General features: G+C 43.0%; 1 protein-coding gene across 6 annotated transcripts in view; it reads left to right on the plus strand.

Annotated features, from left to right (window-relative positions):
* The first annotated feature begins 1,030 nt into the window (after positions 1–1,030).
* Positions 1,031–27,673, plus strand: part of Ptpn13 (protein tyrosine phosphatase non-receptor type 13) — a 187,684-nt gene continuing 161,041 nt past the window's right edge. For all 6 annotated transcript variants that reach the window (XM_052735547.1, XM_052735548.1, XM_052735549.1 and 3 more), the window contains exon 1: positions 1,031–1,157. The gene's annotated coding sequence lies outside the window, so the exon portion shown is untranslated. The remainder of the gene's footprint in view (positions 1,158–27,673) is intronic.

The following is a 27,673-nucleotide window of genomic DNA, read 5'->3' on the forward strand; positions in this document are numbered from 1 at the left end:
AGAGAAATCACTATCACGATACGCCTTCGCCAAGCTGTAGTGCTTCCAGAAAAGTAGTTTATTAATCATGTCCTTTTACTGGAAAAATTTAAACGCTGGGATAACCAACTTCACAAAACAAGAATTTCCTTGATTTTCACGAACACATGAGCATTTTGAGTTTTCCGGGGGACATCTGGGCTGGGTGGCCACCGCGCACCCCTGGAAGTCCGTCCCTTCGCAGCTGTGGGAACCTGGCGGAGCTGTTTTCACTGCTCGCACCCTTTCTGGGTTGCCGTGTAGCTGGGGGAGCTGGCAGGGCGACGCTCCCTCTCCCTCCGCTTTCTCGCCGGCCATTCAAAGCCGGGGTGGTGGTGCCTCGAGAATCTGGACGCCCGGCTGCCAGGAGGGGGAGGGGATGGCAGCCGCGCGTTCTGTCACTCTCCCCCGCGCGCGCCTCGGAAAGTTGTTTCCGAAGTTTGGGGAGCCGGGGAGCGGCTCTCTGCTCAGGTCGGCGCCCGAGCAGGAGCGCGCGCCGCAGAACTCAGCCGCGGCGCCGCCGCCATCAACCTGAGCGAGCGTGGGGCTGAGTCAAAGGAAGAGCCGGGCGCCCGGGCCCGGGGCACTGGTTGTCATGGCAACCGGGGCGCTGGCCTCTCCCCCACCCTCCCCCCGCGATACCATCCCCCTAGAGACGGGGCGGGGCGGGGCGCCAGGCGGACCAATGAGGCGGAGCGGAGCGCCGGGGCTGAGCCCCGCCGTCCAGTCCGGGCGCGGGCGGGGTTGAGTGACAGGTCGGGGGCGGGGCCGGCGCGTCGGGCCGAGGAGGAGCTGCGCGGCGGCGCGAGGAGCTCGGCCGGCCGCGCCGCGGCGAGGGTGACACACCATGGTCACAGTCCCCGGAGCTCTCCGCGCCGCCGCCGAGCAGCGCTCCCCGGCTCGTCCGTCCGCCTCAGCCGCCCGGGCAGCGCCGCGCGCGGGCGGCCGTCGTTGTTGAGGCGCTGCGGGGTCGCCGCGGGCCGGCGGGAGCTCGGCGGGGGTCGCCGCCCGGCGATGCTGCTTCTCTCGCCGCCGACCCCTTCCGCGCACGCCCGAAGCAGCTCCGGGAAGCAGAGGCGGCGGCTCTCGGCGCCCGCGCGCTGCGCTCCGGTGGCCGCACCGGGGCTCCCCACGCGCCGGTAAGGAGCACGCGCGGCCCCGGGCCGGCTCGGCGGGATGTGCGGGCCTCCGAGGCGTCCCGTCGGGTCCCCGCGGTTCGGGGGGGGGGGGGTTGAGGTGCCTGGTGCGCCGCCGAGGGTGGGAAGCGCAGAGCCTCCCCCCCACCACCACCCCCGCGAGTGGGAGCGACGGGCTGTGTGGGTCGCAGCGAGTTGTGACATTGCCCCGTGGAGCCGGTGCGGCCAGCCCTGCGCGGAGCGCGCGGAGGGAAGGGGCTCGCGGAGTCTGTTTCTAATTTCTGCAAATGATTGTGGAGATGGTGGTGTGGCGAGAGGCCGCCCAGAAGAATGTGTCTGTGTAAGGGATCGGAGAAGGGGGTGGGGACGGGGCGGGGGGCGAGAGACACTGCCCGATCAAACTTTCTATTAGTTTGCTTCGCTTTGCTCCGGGCCAGTCTTCCCGACTTTCTTTGGCTCGTTACGTGAGCGCGGAGAGCTGCCGAGTTAAAAGTTAAGCCAAAGTCACGGAACTTTGGAAATTTAATTTCCTTCTGTTGTGTGTTAGAGGAGGGAGGAGGACGGGGAGACACAGGACGGAGTTACAGCAGGGCGGGTTTCTTGGGCCTTACCGGAGTTAAGATCGACACCTCCCCACATGGGCGACTAATCTTTTTCGACAACCTTCTGTTATTTTCGCTTAATTGCATCTTTGAAATAACAAACTCGGTGACTTCATAGGGAGCTGCCTGGAGCTGAGTTTACCTCTCCGAAAATGGGGCAATGGGGTTTGTTTTCAAGGCGGGTCCTACACAAAATGTGGGACACCTGATCTGTGGGTTGAAGGACGCTGCTCACTAATTAGGAAGATTTAAAAAGGTCTATCTAGAGAGTTTATGTTAAAGGATGGGAAGGAAAAAAAAAAGTACCTGTATTATGAAACAGGCGTTGGTATTTTCCCAAATTCTTGAACTGGGTTGGCAGGGTCGGGGTGAAAACCTGCTTCATTCTCGTTGTCTGCCAGGAGTGGTGACGAGGTACAAATTATTTCTTCACTTGAAGTTTTTTTTTCTAAATTCATGAAGATAATGACTCAATAGATTCATAAATTTATACAGATGAAGTACTGTGTCCTCCAGCCCTACGTGTGCTTTGCAGTGTTTTTCATAACATGATGTTCTAAATTAGATGTTCTCCAGGTTTCCTGGGAGTACCTGTGGTGAGAAAGGAGATGGCTATTAGAATTTAAAATAGAAACTATTCGATTATTTAGGAAAAAGGATATATTCTATAGCGCCTTTCACTTCAGCATCAGAGAACTGTGACCTCCTTTACCATTACATAGATTTATCTTTGAATTTACATTGTTCCACCAACACTTCCTTATGCCAAGTCTTTTTTTGAGGATGATTATCAACATCCAAAAATACACACACACACACACACACACACACACACACACACACACACAGGGTCAGTTTAAAGGGCAGATTTGAATACCACATGGTGTCAAAAGTTGTAAAACTTTTTTTTTTTAATCTTATTTGTAAGATGCCTCTTAAATGCAGGATTTCGGCAGGAGAATTGACGGGCCATTTGTTTGTGGATAGTAGGGGTTCACCTTTAAGATGGTGGTGGGGTGGAACCCAGGGCTTTGCACAGGCTAGGTAGGCAGGCGCTCCATGCCTGAGCTGCGTACCCACACCTAGGTCTTTATCTTACAGAGCTTATCTTTTATTTAAGAGGAATGAGTCTAGCCATGTTTCGCCTTTCATAGATTAGGGATTGGATGGGTGAGCATGGCTGCTTGTCCATCAACAGTTGTTTTTCTGGTTCTTGTCCCGTCCCAAATCTGTACAGAAGAAGAGTGTCTGGGGAAACTGGAACTTCTTTTTCCTCGTTTTCTGCCCTTTTCTTTCTGCCATTTTAAAAAGTGCAACATGAATCAAATTATAATTAATGCTATTTAAAATTGAAATGAAACACAACCACGCTCCAAGCCAGTACATTTGTCAGCATGTTCTTACTTGGAATGTGTTTTGGGAAGTCTCTGCCTCTCATTAGAATAGTTGACTTTAAAGTATTGTCACCAGGACTCTGCTGCAACTGGCATGACTTCTTTGAGTTCTTATCACTTTAAAAGGTGGAGCCTGAGAAATGAGGAGAGATACTGCTGCTTAGGATAGAATAGGTCTTCTCCCTCTTCCCCTCTCCTCCATTTCTGAAAGTTTTTCTCCATTTAAAAATTAAAGTGGGCCTAGCACACAGGAACTGTATTTTTTAAAGATAGTTTTTTCATCAGTAAATTGATATGTGACTTTTAATGAGCTAAGTAAAGTTAAAAATTTCATGTCATATCAAAACTAGCATGCCCCTACATTGAGAGAGGAGGCCTTACACTAGTGTAGGGAAAAGTGGAAACATTATTTAAAGATCCTTCTAGTCTGCTTTTTATTTTGTTTTGAGGCAGGGACTTTCTACAGAGCCCCGACTGTTCTGGAACTCCCTGTGTAAACCAGGCTGGCCTGGAATTTACAGAGCTCTGCTGGCCTCTTCCTCCTGAGTGCTGGGATTAAAACCATACATCACATCCTGCTCTAGATCCTTCTAGTCTGGTGTCATGAGGGAATACCCTGTACTGTCCACACTCCATCCCCAAAGGTGTGGCCATTATTAATAGCTTGTAAAGCAGTAGGAAACCAATTGTTTAATTATTTACAAAAACCAGCAAAATGAAAGAGTAACTTTTTTGTTTTTGTTTTTTTTTTTTTTGGTTTTTCGAGACAGGGTTTCTCTGTGTAGCTTTGCGCCTGTCCTAGATCTCGCTCTGTAGACCAGGCTGGCCTCGAACTCACAAAGATCCGCCTGCCTCTGCCTCTCAAGTGCTGGGATTAAAGGCGGGCGCCACCACCGCCCAGCTTGAAAGAGTAACTTTTAAAAGATCACATATATAAATAAGGTGGTGTAGATGTGACCTTAAACTTAATGGGATTCTGTCATAGCTGGCTATGTGATGCATAGGAGCTTTAGCTTTAGCACTGCTCTGTTACTTAAGTGTTTGATTACCAAAGAAACTTTCTTCTCTGTTGTTTTGTTTTCACAATGGAAAAGTGTGAAAATGTTTTCAAAGAAACTGCCTGGAGCAGAAGAGTTCAAAGGGCCCAACTGTCTGGCAGAGGTCTCCAAATTCCACAGACCTGAAGTTTATGTCTCACCTGTAAATAATTCAACAGTTTCTACCTCCAGTTCAGCTAGAAAATGAGATTAAGTATGCGCAGACATGGTTAAGTGTAAGCTCACATCGTCTTGTTTAGCCTGTTCGCTCCCCCTTCTAACCTTCTACAGAATGAAACAGCATTCTTAACTATAGAAGCTTGTGACTGTCTCCTCGGGTCATTTCTGAATGTCTAGACTGGTGGTTCTCAACCTTCCTCATGCTGTGACCCTTTAATACAGTTTCTCAGGTTGTGGTGACCCCCAACTATACGATTATTTTTGTTGCTACTTCATAACTGTAATCTTGCTACTGTTATGAATCATAAATATCTGATATACAGGCTATCTGATACGTGACCCACAAGTTGAGAACCATTGGTCTAGACTGTGTAACTCACATTTAGCACTAGAGTTCTTGTTTTGGTTTGTTTTTTGCTTGAATCTGTGTTGTCAAAAGGCCAGCAAAGAAATGTCTGCCTCATTGAGCATCTGTGCTTCTTTTCTGATGTTCTTTCTAGCTTAGTAGTACCCAGCTACATTGTCTCTTAGAGTCACTTAGATAGATTTTAATACTTTGTATGCTCAGACATCAGCCCCTATCAAACAAAATGGTCCTCAGGGTAAGATCCAGGCATCTGAAGTTCTAGAAGCTACTCAAGAGATTACTCCATAGAAATACCTTGGGAAGCAATGCTCTGGACTCATCTACATAGTATAGAAAATATCTTAATTTCATCGTATTTTTCTTTGTGTCTGTGTGTGCATGGGAGCATCTGCACACCCGTGTGTGTCTTCTCTGAGTCATTTTTCTTCAGACTTGTAATTTAGATTGTGTGCACTCTATTTACTTGTCGTCTCCAGTGCTGGGGTTAAACCTGGATGGAGCCTTGTTTATATCCACTGACTCCATTCCCATTCCCAGCCTTGAAGTTGCTGTTTTCTAAGATTTGTTTTTGTGTATGTAAATGTTTTGCCTGCTTGCATGTATGTGCAGTATGTTTGTGTCTGGTCTTTGGAGTCCAGAAGGAGGCATTGGATACCCTGGAACTGGAATTTGAGACACTTGTAAGTCTCCATGTGGATGCTGGGAATTGAACCTGAGTCCTCTGCAAGAGCAACAAGTGCTATAACCACTGAGCCATCTCTCCAGCCCTCTAGAATTGTTCTTTTAAGAAAAGATAAATGCCATATCTTTCTTCTGAGAGGGGTTGGTTTTTGTTGTTTTATTAATAAATTCTGTTCTCTGACAATTCCATTCATGACTGTAATGCATCTCACTTAGGCTTCCCTCATCCTCCTAATCCTGCCAATCCCCTTCTCTTTACAAACCTTTTCCCCATATTCATGACTTTTTGTTTTGTTCTCATGGACTTTAATCAGGGCTGTCTGTGTGTCCACAGATGTTGAACTGTCCATTAGATCCTGGCGTGCTCACCCGTGGGTATGCAGCTAGATACTCTGCCTTCCTATCTCCCCAAATGTTGCTGCGATTTGGCTGTTCTAGGTTGTCAATGTGACTACATCTGGAATTAACTAAAACTCAAATGACTGGGTACACCTGTGAGGGTTGGTTTTTTGTTTTTGTTTTTATTAATCATTTGAAGATTGAAGACCCACTTCTAATCCAGATCTTTGAGGTGGGAAGATCCATCTTTAATCTGGACCATACCTTCTGCTGGCAGAGTATATAAAGGTCATGGAAGAAGGAAGCTTTTGCTCTTTGCCAGTTTGTTCTCACTGACAAGTCCATTCCTTCGCTGGCCTTAGAGCCTACTCTCTGGGATTCTGACATACACAGAAAACTGGAGGAAACATCCAGTCTCATGGAGTGAGCAACTAATGGGTTCTAGACCTTCTGTTGGTAGACAGCCATTGTTGGACTAGCTGGACCACTAAAATGTAAGCCATTCTAGTAAATCCTATAAACACATGTGTATTCACATCCCTTCTGTAAGTTGTGGTCCTCTAGAGAATCCTGGCTAACACAGTTGCCAGTAGGTTCACAGGAAGTGATAGGGCCGTGTTAGCCCTTCTTCATCCACAGTTGACTATTGGTGTATGTAGTTTCTAGAGGCCGGGTGCCAGTAGGTGCCGCTGCTATGTCATGCTTAGAAATTGCATTGTGTAGCCCTTCTCCTTCTCTAATGGTGCTTACGTTCCTTCTGTCCTCTCTTAGGCAATGTTCATTGAACCTTAGAAGGGTGGTATAACTGTTTAGACTTAGTCCTTAAGTGTCCTTTATTATCAGCATCTTGTCCCTCTTTTCATTGCAAGATGTGTGGAGACTTGAATGATGTCCGTAAGTCCAGATGCTTGAATGCTTGTTTCTCTTTGGTGGTGCTGTGTGGGTAGGTTTAGGAGATGTTGCCTTACTGGAGGAAGTGTGTCGCTGGGCATGGGCTTTGAGGTTTCAAAGCCATGTGCCGTTCCCAGTTCTTTCTCCCTGCTTCCTGCTTAAGGTTCAAGATGTGAGCCCTCAGTGTGCTGCATCAGCTACCATGCCTCCTGACTGCCTCCTTGACGTGATGGACTCATCTCTCTCTGGAACCATAAGCCAAAATAAACTCTTAAGTTGCTGTGGGCATGGTGTTTTACCACAGCAGCAGCACAGTCATTAAACTAAGTAGCCTTTGTGTAGTTGGACATTTCTCTCCTGCTCACCTGTTCCTAAATACCCACAGCCGCTTACCAAGTAAGTGACTCGGAGGCTTAATATAAATTATAAATGCTCCGCTAATAGTTCAGGCTTATTACTAACTAGCTCTTGCATTTTAAGTTAACCCATATTCCTTTTTTATGCTCTGCCATGTGGTGGTACCTTTATTAGCATGGCACGTTCATCTCCTGCTCTCTCTTGTGTCTGACTGGCTGCTCCATACTCTGCCTTTCTCCTTCCCAGCATTCTCAGTTTGGCTTTCCTGCTTAACTTTATCCTGTTCAGCTATTGGCCAGTCAGCCTCTTTATTAAATCAATCACAGTGATACATCTTCACAGTGTACAAAAGAATTATTCCACAGCTCCTTTGTTTGTGGGTATAAACATTGATATTTATAATGTGGTTTGATGGTATTAATTCAACCAAGAAGTAGTATTAGGTTCTCACCTAGGGCCTGAGACCTCCTCCATCATTGGTTTTGGACTGGGTTTAAAGTATGGATTCCTTCTTTGTGGAGCAGTTCTCAAACACAGCCATCAAGCAGTTGGTTACTCCAAACACCTATGCCACTATTGCACCCGTGGGGACATCTTGCCTGGCAAGCTGGTATTGTACTACCTAAGGTTCCTGCTGGAGAAGACCATTGATACACCCCTGGTAGCCTGCATAACACCATGCGGCAGGCACTGTGAGAACCAGGCAGCAGGGAGGAAGCTTCCAGCTCAGGTCCAGCTTGATTTCTCTGTATCTTGTGTCCAAGGTGTGTAGTCTTTTCAGCGATAGGTTCTTCTGAACTAGTCGTGGAGAGTAACTTCCTAGTTAGCTTTTTCTTGCTGTGGTATGACACACTGACCAAAAACCTCTTGAGAGGAAGGGGCTTGTTTGACTTACTTCTGTAGTTCATCATGGAGAAGTGAGGCAGGACCGAAGCGGAAACCACAGAGGAATGCTGCTTACTTGCTTGTTTAGCAACCAACCTTCTTATACAATTCAGGGCCACCTGCCCAGGGGTGTACCACCCACAGTGGGTCCTCCTACAGACATCTAATGAAGAAATGCCCCACAGACATGCCCACAGGTCAGATCCTCCATAGAGATGCCCTCCTTCCAGGTGACTCCAACAGTAGCCAAGAGGAATGGAAAGAGCCTTTTCCTCTTTCCCCAAAAAGCCTTTGGGACCTACTGAGGTGTCCCACATCTGGCACTGGGGTATTTTTAGTGCCAGCATTGACTGTCCTATCTGGGTCTCTGCCTTCAGACTCTCTTCATGTTTTTTAATTGAACTCCGGACAGCAAGTTACTGAATGGCTTTTGTTTTGATTTGATTAATCCTCCCAACCCTCGCCCTCCAGCTGCCCCACCCCAGCCCTCTCCCTTTGACCACTTCCACCTCCAGCGTTTCTCCTCGCCCCTCATCTTACCTTAAGGCAACTCTCCACAGCACACATGTTGGATGCCGGCATTACCTCTTTCTGTTGGACCTACTTCTAACTTGGTTTTCAGAGTGCTCGAAGGCCGACTGACTAGCTTAGTTCCTCTCAGATGCTCAGCCTGAGATGTGGAAATGTAGTGTCCCAAACACTAGAAATAGAAAAGTCATCATTATGCCTCCAGTGTTAGGAATAGATGAGGTTTCCTTTTGAAGGAATATCATTTTTTTTTTCCTTCTGCCTAGGAAGGCTCATAGTTACCAAATGACATGATCAGATTTTCAAAAGGAAACTCTTATTTGGTGTTAACATGAGCACACAGAGTGACTTCGTTTTTTTTTTTTTTCCCCATGGTGAAAGATTTCTCTGTAGAGAAGAAGAAAAAATCTCAAAGAATTTTAGAAAATTGGAAGCTGATCTTGAACCATTGAATTTAATGGTGACTTCCACCGTGTCCACTGCTGACTAGCAGCTTGAAAGAAGCTGCGTCATTCACCTTCCTGCGTGCCTATTTGTAATACCTAAAGGACATCCTGTTGCCAAGGTTTTACTGGTTTAATGTGCTCCTAGTATAAGTGAAAAGGAATGTTGATTTCATTTAAAACTCTGCTGTCTTTGTGGCTAATTCTTTTTCATATACTCCTTCCCCTACTCAGATGATACACTGTTGCACACAGAATATTGTGTCCTACAGATAGTGTATTGTTGTTTATAGCATAGCCCATGATGGCTACAAATTCAGCATACAACCTAGGTTTACCTTGAACTCCTGATCCACCTGCCTCAGTGATGGGATTTACAGTGTGTACCACCACATGTAGTATATTCATGGAATCAAAACGAATCATTCTTAATATGTAGGTTAGAACAATTATGCTCATGGAATCATGGAATGATAGCAAAGGCACTTAAAGTTGCATTTTGCTTTGTATTTTGAAGAAAGATGATCTGAGAATTATTTAAAATCAGAGAACTCTTTTAAGAAATGTAGTTTCCCTTGTTATTTTCTCTTCTAGAAAAGTATAACTTGGAATATTTCAACTATCCAACTGAAGTAAATATTTGGTATTTAAAATATTCACCTGAAAAATCTAATGTAATTCAGCTTTTAAAGGAAGAGAATAATCAGTATCTTGAAAGTGGAACTTGAGGTTTGGATAATCCATGAAGTTCCTCTCAGTGCCTTTCATGTTCCTGATGTGAGCTGATTGTAATTTTATGGAATCCTTTGAACATAGTATTGATTGAATTCATTTCTCACACAGACTGTTTTATTTTTATGCTGTTTTCTGGTTTACAGCAAGGATTCATATATATGTTTTCTCAGACTATATAAAAATTTATCAAAACTTTAAAAATACCCTTTTAGCTGTAATTCATCTGAAAAGATGGGAATAGAAGCCTTTTTAAATCTAAAAAAAAAAAAAGAAAGAAAGAAAGCAATTCAGTAACTGCAGTGGGAGTCTTGGGGCAGGAATTTGTATCTACGTGGAATAAATTGCCCTGTAGAGCTGTGGTGTCCAGCTCTGCTAGTTGGGGCTTTGAGTGTAAAAGTGAATGACAGGTGTCCTGTTCCCAGTAATGCCAGTTATGACTCGGGCCAGTGTATTCTCCAGCATTTATGTTTACAGCACAGAATTCACAGTGAATAAATCTAGGGATTTGGAATAGATTCTCCAATATTAAAATACAAATGGGAACTTTTTTTTTTGAGACCAAGTCTCTGTGGAGGCCTGGCTGTTCTGGAACTAGATATGTAGAAGACCAAGCTGGCCTTGAACTCACTGAGATCATCCTACCTCTTGTCTTCAGAGTGCTGAGATTAAAGGCGTGTGTGCCACCACACCTGGCTACTTCAACTTTTTTTTTTTTTCCCTGAGACAGGGTTTCTCTGTGTAGCTTTGCGCCTTTCCTGGAACTCACTCTGTAGCCCAGGCTGGCCTTGAACTCACAGAGATCCACCTGCCTCTGTCTCCGGAGTGCTGGGATTAAAGGTGTGGGCCACCGCTGCTCAGCATACTTCAACTTTTAAACAGTATTTTAATGTTGTTACCTAATGTTTCACACTCAGTGTGCACCTGAGAACCAAATGGAGGTATTTTAAGTAACATTTCCTCTAAATCTTTCTTGATTACTTTAGCTCACCAGCTGTTTATTTCAAGGGGAGTCTAAGATCTTAGTATGATACAGTTCCAATGTAATTCATAAAGATTACATTGGGAAGGGGATACTGTCCTGCCCTGATGGGTGTTAGATAATATCATTGTGGATGAGCGGCTCTGTTCAAGGTTTTCCAGAGCGGTCTGATGTTGCAAGTTGAACCTGAGCTAAGCCATGGCAGCATTCTCACCCTGCTTAACTTTTAAAGGGCCCCTTGTTCATGAACTGCTGTTCTGCCAGTCGCCGGTGGGTGATACACAGGGATGGATTTGCTGCTCTGGGTTCTCACTGTACTCACTTGAAAGACCATTTTCAGTGAACTACTTGTGCTGCTTTATAGTGGTGAGAAATTGCAGTGTGTAGTTAATGCGAGAAATCTAATGTAATAATGGGCTATGAAAAGCTGGGATTTTTCTTTACTATATCACAGTGTCTGGGCTTAATCCTTTGGAGCTGAGCTAGTAGCAGTTTCTGAATATGCCATCAATTCCCTAGACATCTGTTTCCCTTTCCATTTCTGTATTGCATAGTTTTCATCCTCAATATGGCTTCATGATTGCGAAATGGCTGCCAGCATTCTATTTGAAATGTTATTGTTGCAGGCAGAGATGATATATATGAAGTGGGAAATTCTACATAGTATACCTTTTCTCACCCAATGACTTCCATTTCTTTTGGCAACCCCAACTTGTTAGGGAAGTTGAAAGTTGTAGGTTTTTTGGTGGATATTTGGTTGTCCTAAGACAAATTATAGTATAGTAGATATTGAGGATCCAGTTATTGTTCTCTTTGAATTCAACATTCTGTGTGTGTGTGTGTGTGTGTGTGTGTGTGTGTGTGTGTCTGTTTGTGAGTATGTGTCTATGGGTTTTGTTTTTGAGACTGCATCTTGCTATGTAGCCCAGTCTGGCCTTGAACTCTATGCCTTTCATTCTCACTCTCCCCATAGCTAGGATTACATTTGTGTGACCATACAGTGGGGACCTTGAACACTGCACTTGCTTCTTGGGGAGGCTGGTTTGTGGCAGAAAGACCATTTGCTGCCTTTGTTCTTTTCATTATTTGGTACTTTATTCTTGGTAATGTATCATTCATTCATGCAGTTGGTCAATCAGCATTTGGTCTACTCTTGATCCACTAAGATGAGTTAATGCTAACATTTTAACAAAACAAATCAATGTCTATTCATAGCCATTCATAAATGTTTAGTTTTTTTGAAAACAGAATGTCTTGCTTTGTTTATTCACATTCAGGAGTAGTTAGAAAGCACAACATAGCAGAAAGAGTTCAGATTTTGAGTTTAGGTAGTCCTCAGTTTTAAGTTTTATTTAACAGAGTGATTTGGGATTATTTTTTCTGAGTTTGTTTTGCAAAATGGAAAAAAATATCTCCTTGATAAGGTTTTGTAAGCTTTATTTTTGAATGGTAAATATATAAACAAGTTGAGTTTATAAGAATTCTTTGCGTTCATTCCACTCTTCTGTCTGCTTGAAGAAATAGAAGCCTAAGAAGTACGGCCACAGTGCAAGCCTGAAGCCTTAGTTCTCTGCTTATCACTCAGGGTTAGCGTCTCTGGTTTACGCTGTTCTGAGGAGGCCTGCCTCTGCTTTTGTTATCAGATGGGTTTTTCATGTGAGGTTTTTAAATGCAGCATAACTGTACCTGAGCCCCTTCAGGATAAAAAGGAAACAACTAAACCTCTCTTGTGCCTTTGAAAATGTGATGTAAGGGAGACTGGTGAGAAGCGCTCACCCTATCATTTGACTATAGCAGAGACAGCAGCAACAGTTGTAACTGTTTCTGTAAATAATTTTGTTCCTGATGTAAACAGTTTACAACACCGCGAAGACTTTCACTAGCCACTTTGTGCTCAGGATTACTTTATCTTGAGAACTACTTGGGGGCAGGGGAGAAAAATGGTTTCTGTCCCCAAACTCAGAGTCTATAGTTTTTTAAGCATAGAAAAGATAGGAAACCATTGTTTATTGTACAATAAACAAAATAAAAATCTTCACAAGGAAAGTGTGGGCTGATGAAAAGCGGGGACTCACTTGGGAAGCAGAGCTTGTTGAGCTGAACCTTGAAAATGTTAGATGCCTGGGAATGAGTGTGCTGTGTGCTAGAGCAAAACAAGAATGCGTGAGAAAGGAAGTGTCAACCAGGAAGTGTTAGGGATGACTTGAAAAAGGGGGGAAAAGGAGAGGATAGAGAAGGGCAGATCTAGTCAAAGACCCAGGGAAGTGGAATGCCAGTGAGCAGGGAGTCAGGTGATTGCCAAGCCTGGGCAGCCAGCGAGAGTCGGAAGACAGAGGAGCCAGGCAGCTGAAGTTGCAGCAGGGGCATCTATCCCAGTGCTGATGTAGGAAGAGGGAGGAAACAAATTAAAATGGAGTGTGTGTGAAATTAAAATGGACAGTGAGGAGGGCTGGATGATCTGGGAGGTTTCAGAGGATCAGAACAGTATTCCTTCTTAGCAGGAGGTTCTAGAACAGATCCTGTGAGATTTCAAGTGGCAGAAAGAGTCTGGAAGGAAAGGAGAGAGTTAGGTGGAGGTATTCCTGTAATCAGAGCAGCTTTCCTGGGAAACGAGGGGAAGATTGCGTGGGTGTTTTGAGCAGAGTGTGATTTACGCAGCACTTTGGAAATTTACACAATAAGTCGCTGAATTGATTTTACTGTGTTCTTCTGCTATCTGCCAGTTGTTAGAGCAGGCCAGCAGAGGATCTTGACTTTTGATAAAATGTGTGAGGTGTTTGTTTCATTGCAAATACTTTGTGATAAGTTGGCTGCTTGATCACTTAATCTAGGCCTGGAACTTGTGTTTAAGATGAGCCAGACAAGCTGTAAATTCAGAAACGGTCTCAATGAAAATGAATCCCTTTCTGTTGTCCAGCTGCTATTGTAGCTGGGTTTAATTTGCCATTAGAGCAGTTTTTTTTTTTTTTTTTTTTTGGTTTTTCGAGACAGGGTTTCTCTGTGTAGCTTTGCGCCTTTCCTGGAACTCGCTTTGGAGACCAGGCTGGCCTCGAACTCACAGAGATCCGCCTGGCTCTGCCTCCCGAGTGCTGGGATTAAAGGCGTGCGCCACCACCGCCCGGCACCATTAGAGCAGTTTTATTGTCAGCCTTTAGGCATATTTATTGATGATGATAATCACTAGGATTCAAATCTTTAAAATAATTGAGAATGCTTTCTGAAAATTGTTTTGACTATTAAAGAACTTTTTGTCCTCTCGGAGATTAACATTGAATTTGGCCTGTGTCTACTAGAAGCTTTGAAATGAATCCTAACTTTGGATCTAAATCCAGGTAAATGTTTTATCTGGTACACCATCAAATGTGAGTCAGTTCAATAAACACAGTAAGTATTTGACCACTCGATGTTAACTTTTTAAAAGCTTTTGCTATTTATTTTTTTATGTGAGAGTGTGTGTGTGTGTGTGTGTGTGTGTGTGTGTGTGTGTGTAAGTGTAAGTGTAAGTGTGTGTAACACAGCACGTGTGTGGAAGTCAGGTCAACTTTATGGAATTGATACTTTATTTTCACCTTTATACAAGTTTGGGAGTTGAACTCTGTTATGAGGCTTAGCAGCAAGAACCTTTACCCACGGAGCCCTCTTACAGGTCCCTAATGTACATGTTTCATTTTAAAAAAACACATGAAATTCCTTCACTATCTACAAATACTTAATTGTTGCTTATAGTGATATGGTTGACTCACTTAATCTGGTAACTTCGAGATGTGGTCCAAGATTCTAAAACGGCATCCTAACTAGCCAAGTCATGAAGGGTTCACATGCCTTGCCTTGATTAGTAAGATGTACTCAATGGTGTTCTAGTGTTTTCTTTGCTGCTACTTGTAAAACAAAGTTCTTTTTTAAGCTTTGAAAAATTGCATGTATTAATATAGTGAGTGCATGTGTGCTCACACATCCTATGCCTCCTCATGTGTGAAGGTCAGAAGACTGTGGAAGTTGATTCTGTCCTTCCATTGTGTGGGACCCAAGGATTGAACACAGGTCATCTGGCCTGGTGGCAAGTGCCTTTAGTACCTGAGTCGTCTTTCCAACTCAAGAAATTTCTAAGAAAGGAAGTATTTCTAGGAAAATCCCCAGAGGGGATGTTAGTCTACCACCTAAATTAACGAACTCCTGGTTCACTTACTCACTTGAAAATACGTTACTTTTTGACTATGTGAAAAAGATTTAATCAAGAATATTTTTGAGAAAAAATTTATTTATTATTATTGGGAAGGGGGTTGAATCGAGAATTATGATATCTGACCTGAAGATTCTTTTTAATGTGAAGTAGGCTAATTGATTCCCATGCATTGTATAATTTAGGCCAAGTGTTTTATAACGGAAGTGTGGGGCGTTTACCCACCACCCCCACAGGTCCCCAGAGTTTTCTTGAGTGCGAGCAGCAGGAAATATTAGATAGAAGGATTTATTGCGGAGAATCTTGCGGAGAGAAACAGATAGAAAATAAAGGATAGCCTCGAGAGGGCCTGGAACCTATTCCAACGGGCCCCGACTGTCTCTGCCCCAGGGTTTTTATAGAGACGCCAAGGGGTGGAGCAAAAGACCTCCTCCCCCAGCACAGCCAAGTGCAGACCATCCCAGACACCTGCACTTAGGCCCGTGGTCCTAATCATCCTCTATGCGGACCTGCTGGGTAAAGCCACGAGGAACCCGAGAACGGGCTCCCACACAGAAGCAAGAAGTACTTGAGGCTGGGTGACTGCCTTTCAAAGATGTTAGGTAAAAAAAATTATCAATTTCAGAATATACTGCTTTAATGTAAAAATTTGATCCTTCGAAGCAGTTTATGGTACATTCCCCTGTTGTCTTTCTTCCTACAGCTATGGAAATCAAGATGACACTAGACAAATTATGCAAAGTAATATAGATAATCAGTGGAAAAGTCCATGTTTTGCATCTATGCAATCTGGTTCCAAGCCTGTATTCTTTTTTTTTTGGTTTTTCGAGACAGGGTGTAGCTTTGCGCCTTTTCCTGGAACTCACTTGGTAGCCCAGGCTGGCCTCGAACTCACAGAGATCCGACTGGCTCTGCCTCCCGAGTGCTGGGATTAAAGGCGTGTGCCACCACCGCCCGGCCCAAGCCTGTATTCTTAATATAACACTAAATAATTCAAGTGAAAACCATTTCTAACTTTTGGTTGGGACTGGAAATAATGAACTTACTAAGATACGCCTGTTAGAAACAGCTTTGACCAGCTCCACACAGTGCGCTTCATGCATTGAAAACTGTCCCTTAGTTTGTTTGACAGCTGTTATTTATAGAACTCAAAAGTTTTCTTCCCTTTTGAATCAGTTCTTTCAGGGAACGCGGATTCTTTCTCTGGTCTTCATTGGAAGGGTAGAGCTTGCACACTAGAGTTCTTGTAGACAAAAATTTAAATCTCTGTTAACCATTTCCCTCCACTCTGTTCATACCTTTTCTTTTTTATTCTTAGGAATTACATACTCCTTTCCACAGGCAGGTAGTGCACATGACCATGCGGCTCTTTTGTAAAGCAAATTGTTCTGTTGACCACAGAAAGGCAGGAGCTGTGTGGACTTTAGTTACTGTGCACTATCTAACCTGTTGGTATCTTTAGAATAGATAGAACTTATGTACTATACCACCTCCAGAGATAGAATCTGTCACCTTCCTCCTTTATATCCAGGTCCCTACCTGAGGGACCTGCATCCTTCCTTTCCCTAGTTGTCCAAAGCCAGGAGGAAGCGTTGCTGATGTCACCCTGATCTGCTTGTCTTCCTTAACATGGACATGCATAGACCCCCCAGTGCAGTATAAATGTGGCTGCTGAAAAGGATTTCTGCATAGGAAACTTTCCTTTTTTTTCCCCAATAGAGTATCACATATTTTTTCTTTTTTCTCACATTATATAATTTGTCAAAATTTCTGACACTTTTGAACTATTAACACCATCTTCAATTTAACACATTTAAGTTGGAAATTTCCTTTTAATGGAGTTGCTAAATATTGGATAAAACTGAAGCATTATCATTGTATGATTGGGAAAGGAGCTTTCATCTATTTCGATTTCCTTAAGAGGATGAAGGAGCAAAGAAGCTAGGTGTCCCGCAATTCTCAATTGTTTTTATTTATTTATAGACAGGTTCTCATTATGTTGACCAGGCTAGCCCCAAATTTACAGCGATCCACCTGCCTCTGCTGGTGTGCTGGGATTAAGGGCATACATTCCACACCCATCCTTTACATTTTTAAAACTAAAACTATTTAGTATGTGTGTGTACATGATATGTGTGTATGCTTGCTTGACATGGTGTGAATGCTGAAGTCCGAAGACAACTCAGGGAACCTGATTCTTGACCTCCACAGTGGATTCTGGTGGGTCACACCAGGTCATGAGGCTTGTACAGCAAGTGCCAATACGTGCTGAGCCATCTCACCAGCCCTGCGATTTCTAAAACCATGTTTGCTTTTCTACTTTGGTTGCTTAAGCATGAACACGAATACTGGGACTAAGTGTGCACTTACCTCGTGCACTTCAAGGTCAGATTATTTTTTCCTGCTTAATGTAGAGGATTGAAAAGGATACACTTCAACATGATTTTCTCTCTCTCTCTTTCTTGTTTTGGTTTTTTGAGACAGGGTTTCTCTGTGTAGTTTTGGTGCCTGTCCTGGATCTCGCTCTGTAGACCAGGCTGGCCTCGACTCACAGAGATCCGCCTGGCTCTGTCTCGCTGGGATTAAAGGCGTGCGCCACTACCACCCGGCCTTGATTACCCTTTATGTAATTCTGTAAGTTAATGACATACAGCTTAATTTGTTAGGACATAACTATACAGTTGTCTTTCTCCTAAATGCCTGGAGGGGCAAAAAAGGATTGGCACCAGAGTAGGGCAACAATAGTGATAGAAACCACAGTGAACTTGGACACCCCAGCCACTGGTCACCTTGAGGACTACCATAGCTCCTAACTTTTCTCCAGGGTTTCTCTATGACATCTTTCTTAATTTCTGGGATATTCTAATTTCTAACTATTGGCTAAGATATATATAGCTTTGCAAAATATGGCATGGCCAATTTCTCTACCTGCCAACCAAAACAACTCTGTAGGCCAAACCAAGGCCATGGCTTGGCAACATGTGCCCTAGTTTGTCTTAGCTTCACTCACATGAATTCACTGTACTTTGTTTCAACATTTATTGGGGGATAATAGTGGTAGTAGTGATTCCATGTGACTGATGAGCCTTTCTCCCTCCCATATCCCTGAAGTCAAGAACAAGCCATCCCTAAAGAAAAGGGAGATATCCCGAGTGTACATGTATCAGATACTAGGTTTAAATGAAGATATCCTGAGTGTACATGTATCATGTACTTGGTTTAAAGGGAGATATCCCGAGTGTACATGTATCAGATAGTTTAAAGGGAGATATCCCGAGTGTACATGTATCAGATAGTTTAAAGGGAGATATCCCGAGTGTACATGTATCAGATACTTGGTTTAAAGGGAGATATCCCGAGTGTACATGTATCAGATACTTGGTTACCATGGTTTTTTTTTTTTTTTTTTTTTTTTTTTTTGGTTTTTTCGAGACAGGGTTTCTCTGTGTAGCTTTGCACCTTTCCTGGAATTCGCATTGGAGACCAGGCTGGCCTCGAACTCACAGAGATCCACCTGTCTCTGCCTCCCGAGTGCTGGGATTAAAGGCGTGCGCCACCACCGCCCGGCAGGTTACCATGGTTTTTCTTAGAAAAATTTTATTGTCAGTCTTTGTTTCTCAGGGCCAGCCATTCTTTTTCCTGCCTTCACATTCAGTATCTTTGTGCTGTTTCTATGAATGTTCTTTTCATTGGCAAGAATTGTAAAAGAAAAGTCCTTCTTAGAGAAACTGTAGAAGGAAAGTCACGTTGTATCTGACTTTAGCTGCACAAACTTCCAGACATTCTTCCTCGCAGCATTAAAATTCCTTAGCCTTAACACTATTCCTTTCAAATGTGCTTCTTAACAGAAGAATGGCCGGCTTTAAGACTGTTAATGAAAAGACCCACAGAAGTAATCTAAAGGGCCAACCTCTTAACTGTGTAAGATCTGACCCCAATCCATCAGGGGAGATGGAACTGAGCTGCCATTTATTGTGGCTTAGTTTGGAGAAATCCATACAACAATCTAGTGAGAGTTCCGCTTCTAACCAAGATGAAATAACAGTAGTGAAATTTACTCAGCTTCCTGTGACAGCTAGAATACAGACAAACTAAGAATTTGCAATACACTGAACATCAGGTAATGAAAGGCAGTAGTCCCCAAGAGCTGGGCACGACTTGGGCTGTTTATGATTTCCTAGCTAGTCGATGTTGAGAGAGTTTCCAGGATGTGCTCTGGACAGGGGACAGTTGGTGGAGAGATGACTGTCTGGGTGCAGATGCAGCTGGGTGTCAAGGCATCTAACACTAACAAGAGTTGTGGAGACTCCCGGAAGGTGGTGGAGCCCCATGGAGAGGGGCCTTTGAGTTTGCAGTCAAGTAAGCTGAAGGAAACTGCCTAGGGTCAAAAAGGAACCCAGCAAAAGAACTAGAAGAAACATTTGCACTTGCATTGGGCCAAGGACAGCACCTGTTCCCAAGAAATAGCCTGGGAAAAGTGTAAGGTGCACAGAAGACACCCAAGTGTTAGGTAGGGTGTACAGAAGACACCCAAGTGTTGGGTAGAGCGCACAGAAGCAAGTTGTACAGGAAGCGACTGTTGGCCCAGATTGAGCATTGGCCTGGATAAGCCTAAGACATCTTTAAAACAAGACCTGAGAGAAACAATCTTCTAGTTCCTCAAATAATTTCACTGACTTCGTACAACAGAAAATGTCAGCAACATAAACTTGAGCATATATAGTAACATCTAATAAAAATGCCTAGGGATGCAAATAAGCAGAAAAATAATGAGAAGATAAATCAGTAATCAAGACAGACTCATGAGTCACAAAGAAGTTAAAATTGGTAGATACAGTAAAATGATTTTTATATTGTATACTGTGTTTGAAAGTTTAGAGATCCAACCGTTAGGGACATTAAGGTTTTGGTATAAAATGTCCCCAGCCGAAAGCTTGGTTCGCCACTGATAAGGTGAGTAGGTTTTGAGGGTACTACAGTGATGGGTTAATTCACTGAAAAGTTCCTATCTGAGTGAGCTATTGGAAGGTGTGGCCTACTTGGGGGAAAGTGGGCCTCTGGGAGCATAGATTGTCTCCTTTCTCTCCCTCTCCCCAAATTCTTTCCCGTCTCTAGTTCCTCTTTCCCTCTTCCCTTCATCCTGTCCTTGTTCTTCTCTTTCCCCTCTCCCTCCTCCCTTCCTGCCCACTGTGAGGTAAGTAGCTGTGCCCAGCATAGACTCCCTATGGCAATGCTGTTCCTCACCTCCTCACCGTAGTTCAGTCAGTGGAACCATATGGCCATAGGCCGAAACCATGAGCCAGAGTTAATCATTTCCTCCTTTAAGTTGATTTTTCTTTGGTGGTGTTGTCATAGCAACAAAAAATTAACACAATAATAAACTCACTAAGATTGAAAATGAACAGAATATCAGTGAGCTGTGGCCTAGTAATTCATGTGATATTTGAATCCTCAAAGAAGACAGAGAGGCATAAAATAAAAATTTGAAAAAATATTGGCTAAAATTTTCTAAGTATTATTAAAAACTGATAACCTATAGATTCAGAATCTCCATGTAATTCAGGTTCTCTAGAGGAACAGAATTTATAGAATGGATGTGTGTGTGTGTGTGTGTGTGTGTGTGTGTGTGTGTGTGTGTGTGTGAAAGAAAGAATATAGAATGGAGATATATATATATAGATATATATATAGATAGATAGATATCTATATATATATGAGGTAGAGAGAGAAGGGATTTATTAGAATGGCTTACAAGTTGTGGTCCAGCTAGTCCAACTGTCTGTCTACCAACAAAAGTCCAAGAATCCAGTAGTTGTTCAGTCCACGAGGCTGGCTATCTCAGGAGGTCTTTATATACACTGGAATCCTGAAGAAGTAGGCTCTCAAGCCAGTGATGGAATGGACTTGCTAGCAAGGTGAGAGCAAGCAGGCAAGAGCAAAAGCTTTTTTTCTTCCATGTCCTTTATGTAGTGTACCAACAGAAGGTATGGCCCAGATGAAGGGTGGACCTTTCCACCTCAAAAGGTCTAGATTAAAAGTGTGTCTTTCCACTTCAAATGATTTAAGTAAGAAAACAAAACAAAACAAAAAAAACCCTCGCAGGTATAGCCAGCCACTTGGGTTTTAGTTAATCCCAGATGTAGTTAAATTGACAACCAAGAATAGCCATCACACTCCATGAACCTCAAACATATGAAGGAGAAAATATCACTGAGGTATATCCTTAAATAAAATGTTCTAAGTCTGTGATTAAAAAGTATACAGTGGTGGCACACGGCCTTTAATCCTAGCACTTGGGAGGCAGAGGCAGGCGAATCTCTGTGAGTTCAAGGCTAGCCTGGTCTACAAAGTGAGTTCCAGGACAGCCAAAGAAAAGAGATTGGCTGGTTTATAGAGGAACTGTGGTAAGGATGCAGACAGTGGAGCAGACCTTTAAAGTACTGAAGAAGTTCTAACCACAGGAGGTAGCTTCTATAAACAAAGCTACTATAAACCAAGCTACAAGAAATGTTTCTAGAGATACAATACCTTAAAAGAATTAACCATGAGCAAGTTGTTCAGGCAGAAGTGTAACAATGATTCCAAATGAATCTACAAAACGAAGCACTGGAGATGATTATATTGATATACTCACATACACACATATACATTCATGCTTAGTCAACAAGAAGAGAAGGGGAGAAAAAGGTATGACATTTTAAGAATAAAAAATGATAAATCTAATATTGCTTACTCCCCTATCCACACTGTTGCTCTGAAATATTTATCCTGAATTTATTAAGTTTTATTATCTGGTAGTTGAAATAAATACAGCTGCCACGTATCAGTCATTGCCTATAGACATCGTTCTAGCTAGCCTTAAAGGTCCCCAAGGTTAACCTCTGGTCCCTGGCTTGCTAAGAGGATTCAGTACAAATGTTTAAATGACAAAGAATCCAATGCAATTGCAGAGAGAAAAGACAATTGGGCAAAGTCTAGGGAAAATAGTCACAAACTTCCAAGATTTCTCTCCCACTGAGGTCACACCGGATGTGTTTAATTCTCAGCAGTGAGTTGAGACGCTGCGTGTCGAAATGTTGTCTTCCAGGAATCTTTACTGAGAACCAGAACCCAAGACTTTTACTGGAAGTCGACTGTGTGGGCGCACTTGGTCTAATACATGTTTAAATTCCATTCCCAGAAGGAATGCAGGTGTTCGGCGTAAACCGCCTTGTTTGCACAGACCATTTAGACACAGTGAACCGCTCAGAAGAGTCCTGGTACTGCCTTCTGGAAGTGGTGGGAAACCTCCTGCAGTGCGGGTTCCCAGATGTCAGCCAGAAGCCAACATCCCAAGCTGGCTTGGCTGCTTTAACTCTTTCTGCATCACTGTGTACAGAATAAACACTTCCCTTGCATGTGTCTTCCTGGTAGGAAGGTTTCCCTTTGCTAGATTCTGTCTCCCTACCATTAGGTAGAGGTATTGGATGTGGGTTGCTTGTATTCTTACATCAGTGGTTCCAAGAATGCTGGCATCTACCTCCTTTTTCCTTTTTTAGATTTATTCTTATTATTTTTATTTTATTTATTTGTTTATTGGTTTTTCAATACAGGGTCTCTCTGTAGCCTTGGCTGTCCTGGAACTCACTCTGTAGACCAGGCTGGCCTCGAACTAAGAGATCCACCTACCTCCACCTCCTGGATCTGCCTGCCTCTGCCTCCTGAATGTTGGTTGGGATTAAACATGTGTGCCAGGCTTGTTTTTATTATTTTTAGTGTGTGTGTGTGTGTGTGTGTGTGTGAACTGTTCGTGTATGTCTATGTGGGTATATGCACGTGAGTACAGGTGCCAGATGAGACCAGTGGTATAGAAGCTGGAGTTAGAGAGGGTGCTGGGACCTGAAGTTGGGTCCTATGGAAGAGCAGTAAGTGATTTTTACCTGCTGAGCTATCTGTCCAGCCCCTCCCTCTGGACTCTCTGTGATGATAAACATGACCAGCAAGAGGAGGACATGGGATGTAGCTGAGAATGATCTTGAACTACTGATCCACTTGGTTGCACTATATTGATGTTACTGGCATGTGCTTGAGCAACCACACCTGTTCACATGGTGCTGGGGATTGAACACCAGGCTTTGTGCATGTCAGGCGAGCACTCTACCATCTGAGATCAGTCCCAGTCCACTGAAGACGAAATCTACCAATAAACCAAACAGGAAATCAAAGTCCCACTTACAGACCAAGCCAAGAACCCCACTCAGAATTGCTTTTAGTTAATTCATTAATGACACTTCTTTTATTAAAGCCACAGTGCTGTAATTTTCCATGCACAGGGCTTTGTCTGTGCTACTTTAAAAATGATCACCTTTTGTAACAAGGACCTTCATCGTTTCTAAGTTACTATTTCTTGTTTTGGCTTTTAGGAGTTTTCTGTTCTGGGACAGGATACTTTTGTTGTAGTCAATTAAACAAGTAGTCAGTGTAAATTAAGCTAAAAACCAGTTGTGATTGTCAGGTATGTGTAAAATGGGCATTTACAGTGAAATGTAAGTGATCAGAATCCATTCCTGGTAGGAAAACTGCTACATTGTACATGGATTGGAACAGAATAGTTCTGGAAGAAATGCAGAATTTGCTTATCCAAAAACCTCAGTACTGAGGAAACACTACCCGTTTTAGTAAGAATTGGTACAATGACAAACAACTGTAACACGAGGCTGCAAACACTAGACAGGTTTAAGAAAGATGAAACGCTCTTCATTAATAGCACATATAAAATGTTCGCTTACTCCCATCAGTCCTGGGAACAAGGCCAGAATCACGCTCAAGCTAGGTATGTTTGAAGTTTGAATTAAAAAACAAGCCAGGTGGTGGTGGCGCCAGTCTTTAATCCCAGCACTTGGGAGGCAGAGGCACCAGATCTCTGTGAGTTCGAGGCCAGTCTGGTCTACAGAGCAAGTTCCAGGAAAGGCTCCAAAGCTACACAGAGAAACCTTGTCTCAAAAAACCAAAACAAACAAACAAACAAATAGAATTGGTAGGAGTACAGCCTCACACTTTATCTAAAACACTACGACTCTTTGAAGTTAGGGATTACCCCAGAGTCTTGATGTTCCCTGACAGATTTGAATTGGCCACTGAACTGTGTGTCTAGTACCGGTGTATATTTTAGTACATTTTAGCTAATTTGTCAAGATCTCATGTAACTGACCTGTTAGTTGGAGAATTTAAGAGTGACTCTTATGGTTGAGGCATTACTGGTTGAATAAGCACACACTGTGTTTTTGGGGTATAAGTGAAATTGTCGAAGAATTACGCTGTTGATTTGATTTGATCTCATTTAACCAAATACTTAAGCGTGACTTACTCTAATAGTGCAGATAGAGGAAGACAGGTGCTATACTATATTAAGCCACAGTTCACTTGTAAATTGAACTATGAATATAGACAAGTATTGTCAGTTACCTAGGTTCAGTGTGTTTTGTATGGATGTTTCTACAAGCATAGATAATTTTTCTTTTTTTTTTTTTGGTTTTTCGAGACAAGGTTTCTCTGTGTAGCTTTGCGCCTTTTCCTGGAACTCACTTAGTAGCCCAGGCTGGCCTCAAACTCACAGAGATCCGCCTGGCTCTGCCTCCCGAGTGCTGGGATTAAAGGCGTGCGCCACCACCGCCCGGCAAGCATAGATAATTTTTAATCATTCATTTAACCCTTCGGATTCCTACTTTCATCCCTTTCTGTCAACGTTAAGAATTTCTACTTACAGAAAGCAGGAAACAACTTCTTATAGACAATAGAACATTGCCTTGAAAAGCCTGGTAGAGATCCTGTAGACTCCCAGAAAGATAGGAAGATCTCTCTGATAGTCCCTGCAGATCATTTTCTTCATTCTCAACTTCTCTGTTGGACACCATCTCTGTCCTTTATCATAAGAAAGTGTACTGAGCCGAGAACACCCAGCTCAGCTCTGTTCTGCAGTCTGTCAAGAGTACCATGGAAAACACTAGTCTTTCTAACTGGCAGGTGCTTTACCATTAAAAGCAGCCAGGCATGGTGCCACATGCCATGATTATAAAAACTCAAAAGACTGAGGCAAGAGGCCAGCCTGGGCTTATACATCAGTGTGGCAATTTCAAGGCTACTATGTTGTTTTCAATTCATGGTCTTAAAGAACTCTCAGGCTGATTTCACTCAACCTGAGCTCCACACGTTGTCTAACTCAGGCACTTGAGAAAGTTAGGAATTACTAAATATGTGTTATGTGAATATGAGAGTAAGCAATTACTGATATTTGTATTTTTTATCATTTAATATATACTTAGAGTCTGTATTAAGAACTGTCCTAGGCACATGGGGTCACCAGTTAATGAAACAAACTATACTCAGTGTGCTTTACATCTTGGTGCGAAAAATATTCAGTGAGGGTTCTGTAACATATTGTCAGGCAGTGAAAATGCTGCAGAGCACTATGTAATGGATAATGATGTGAAAGAGATGGGGTCGGGACGGGATAGTGCTGCTGCTTTAGACTGAAAAGTCTCTTGGTGAAGTCGCGGTTGATTACATGACTGAATGAAGTGGCCAGCCCCAGCCAGTCCCTATGGCTAGAGTTGAGCCTGTCAGGAGGACCAAAATGGAGAGAGTGAGTAGTGGAAGTGGAGAGAAGCCTGGTGAAGAACCGTGTAGGGAACTGTAAACTGAAATAGGATTGTCAATTTTTATTTTAAGTGTGATGAGATGTCATAAAGCAGAGAACGAATATGGTGGACCAACACTGAAAAAGTATCACTGTAGTGAAATAGACTCTAGGTAGATGAGAGGAACTGTAATGTCCTGTTACCATAATTTCTAGACCTTCACTGTATGGTATGTTACTCAGAGTGCATGCATGGTCATTGATGTGTACAGTTATCAAAAGTGAATAAAATTCCAAAGTTCATTTTCTCAGTTGCCGTAGTCGCCTTTCAAAAGCTTTGAGTCTTATGTGCTCTGTGCCTATTTGAGCAGTACAGATACATGTCAGGGATACATGTCAGGGAGCACTGTGCGAGACAGTTGAGAGTAGCTTACTTCTTCTTAGTGTAGCAGTCGAGGCAGGGAACTGGTCAGGTACATTTAAGACATAATTTGAAATAGAACAAACAGAAATTTCTAAGAGAATGCTTATGGAATGTAAGGGAAAAATAGCAGCGGATTGATGCCAAATAAATGACTTTAATTCTATTCAGAGCAATAGTAGTTGGGATCAAAGATTCAGTTTTGTTTTATATGGTGCTGGAGAATGACCCTAGGGCCTTTTGCATATGAGGCAGATGTTTTGCCACTGAGTTAAATCTCCAGCCCTAAGAACTCAATTTGGGGTTTGATAAATGACATTTCTTAGATTGATTATCATAAGAGTATCACTAAGTTTAGCTACATGGAATTTAGTGTTATAAAACTTTTCCAGTTGCGAGTTTTGCATTGATCATCTGCACTGTAACATGCCAAGTCTATATACTATGGACTTTTCCTATCACCGAGGACACAACTATTTGTTCTGTGAATATATCAGAAAAGTCCCCAGACTTCCAGCTTAGGGTTAGGCAGATTTATGAACCTGCTTACATGATCGTATAGAAACTCATAATTAAAAAGTGAAATAATTATATCTAGAAATTTCAAAAGTTTCTAACTGGGCCTAAGGAACAATAGAAGCAAAGTGGAGAAAGTCAAGTGAAGAAAATGTATAGAGTGCTATTCTTGATGCATACAACGCTGGAGAGGTCTATGGTATGTGTTACGCGTGAGGGACACCAGGAGTGGTATATGTTATTGGAAGTGAAGATTAGTGTTCACTGACAGATTTCCTGTGAGCCTGGCATGGTAGCCAGTGCCCGGAATCCAGCTTTCAGGAGAACTTTTAGAGGTGAGGCCAGGTGTGGGTAGTGAGGCTGCAGACCAGCCAGAGTTACAGAGTGGGACTCAGTCTGTGCTGGTTGGTTTTTGTCAACTTGACACAAACCTACACATACCTGGGAAAGAGCATCTCAACGGAAGAATTGCTTTAGTAAGATTGTCCTACGGTCACGTCTGTGGGGCATTTTCTTGATTAGTGATTGGTGTGGGGTGTTGTCACCCTGGTCAGGTGGTCCTGGGAGCTCTAAGAAAGCAGACTCTACAAGCCGTGAAAAGCGACCCAATAAGCAGCATCCTCCATGGACTCTGCTTCAGTTCCAGCCTCCAGGTTTCTGCCTTGTTTTCCTGCCCTGGCTTCCCTCAGTGATGGACTGTGAGGAGATAATGTGTAAGCCAACTAAACCCTCTCCTCCCCAAGTTGCTTTTGGTCATGCGCTTTATCTTTATCTTTTTCAGCAACAGAAAACCAAATTAGAACACATAACATAATTGGAGAGAAATATGGTGGAGGGAATTGAAGTGAATTATTAAATGGAGAGAAATATGGTGGAGGGAATTGAAGTGAATAATTAAAGTCATTTTCAAGGTTTTCCTCTACTACTTCTTAAGGAATTGGCTTTTATATGCCATATGCCAAATTTGTTATAATCTATCATCTTTTTCCTCTATTCTTACATAATTCCCAGTGATAAAATGGGATAGCCTATCGGGCGGTGGTGGCGCATGCCTTTAATCCCAGCACTCGGGAGGCAGAGCCAGGCAGATCTCTGTGAGTTCGAAGCCAGCCTGGGCTACCAAGTGAGTTCCAGGAAAGGCGCAAAGCTACACAGAGAAACCCTGTCTCAAAAAACCAAAAAAAAAAGGGATAGCCTAAAATTTAACCCCTTAGGACCACTAGGAGGTAGGGAGACTTGAGCATGGACTTAGAGAAAAAACACATCTGAGTGTACTATTTCATTCATTAAATAAGGAAGTAGAAAATGTATATAAATAAAGCAGACTTTGTGAAGGAACTTGAAATTTAACTGTAGTTAAAGTATGGTG

Source organism: Peromyscus californicus, unplaced genomic scaffold (assembly GCF_007827085.1).
Source record: "Peromyscus californicus insignis strain IS unplaced genomic scaffold, ASM782708v3 Scaffold_13__1_contigs__length_99412109, whole genome shotgun sequence".
Lineage (NCBI taxonomy): Eukaryota > Metazoa > Chordata > Mammalia > Rodentia > Cricetidae > Peromyscus > Peromyscus californicus.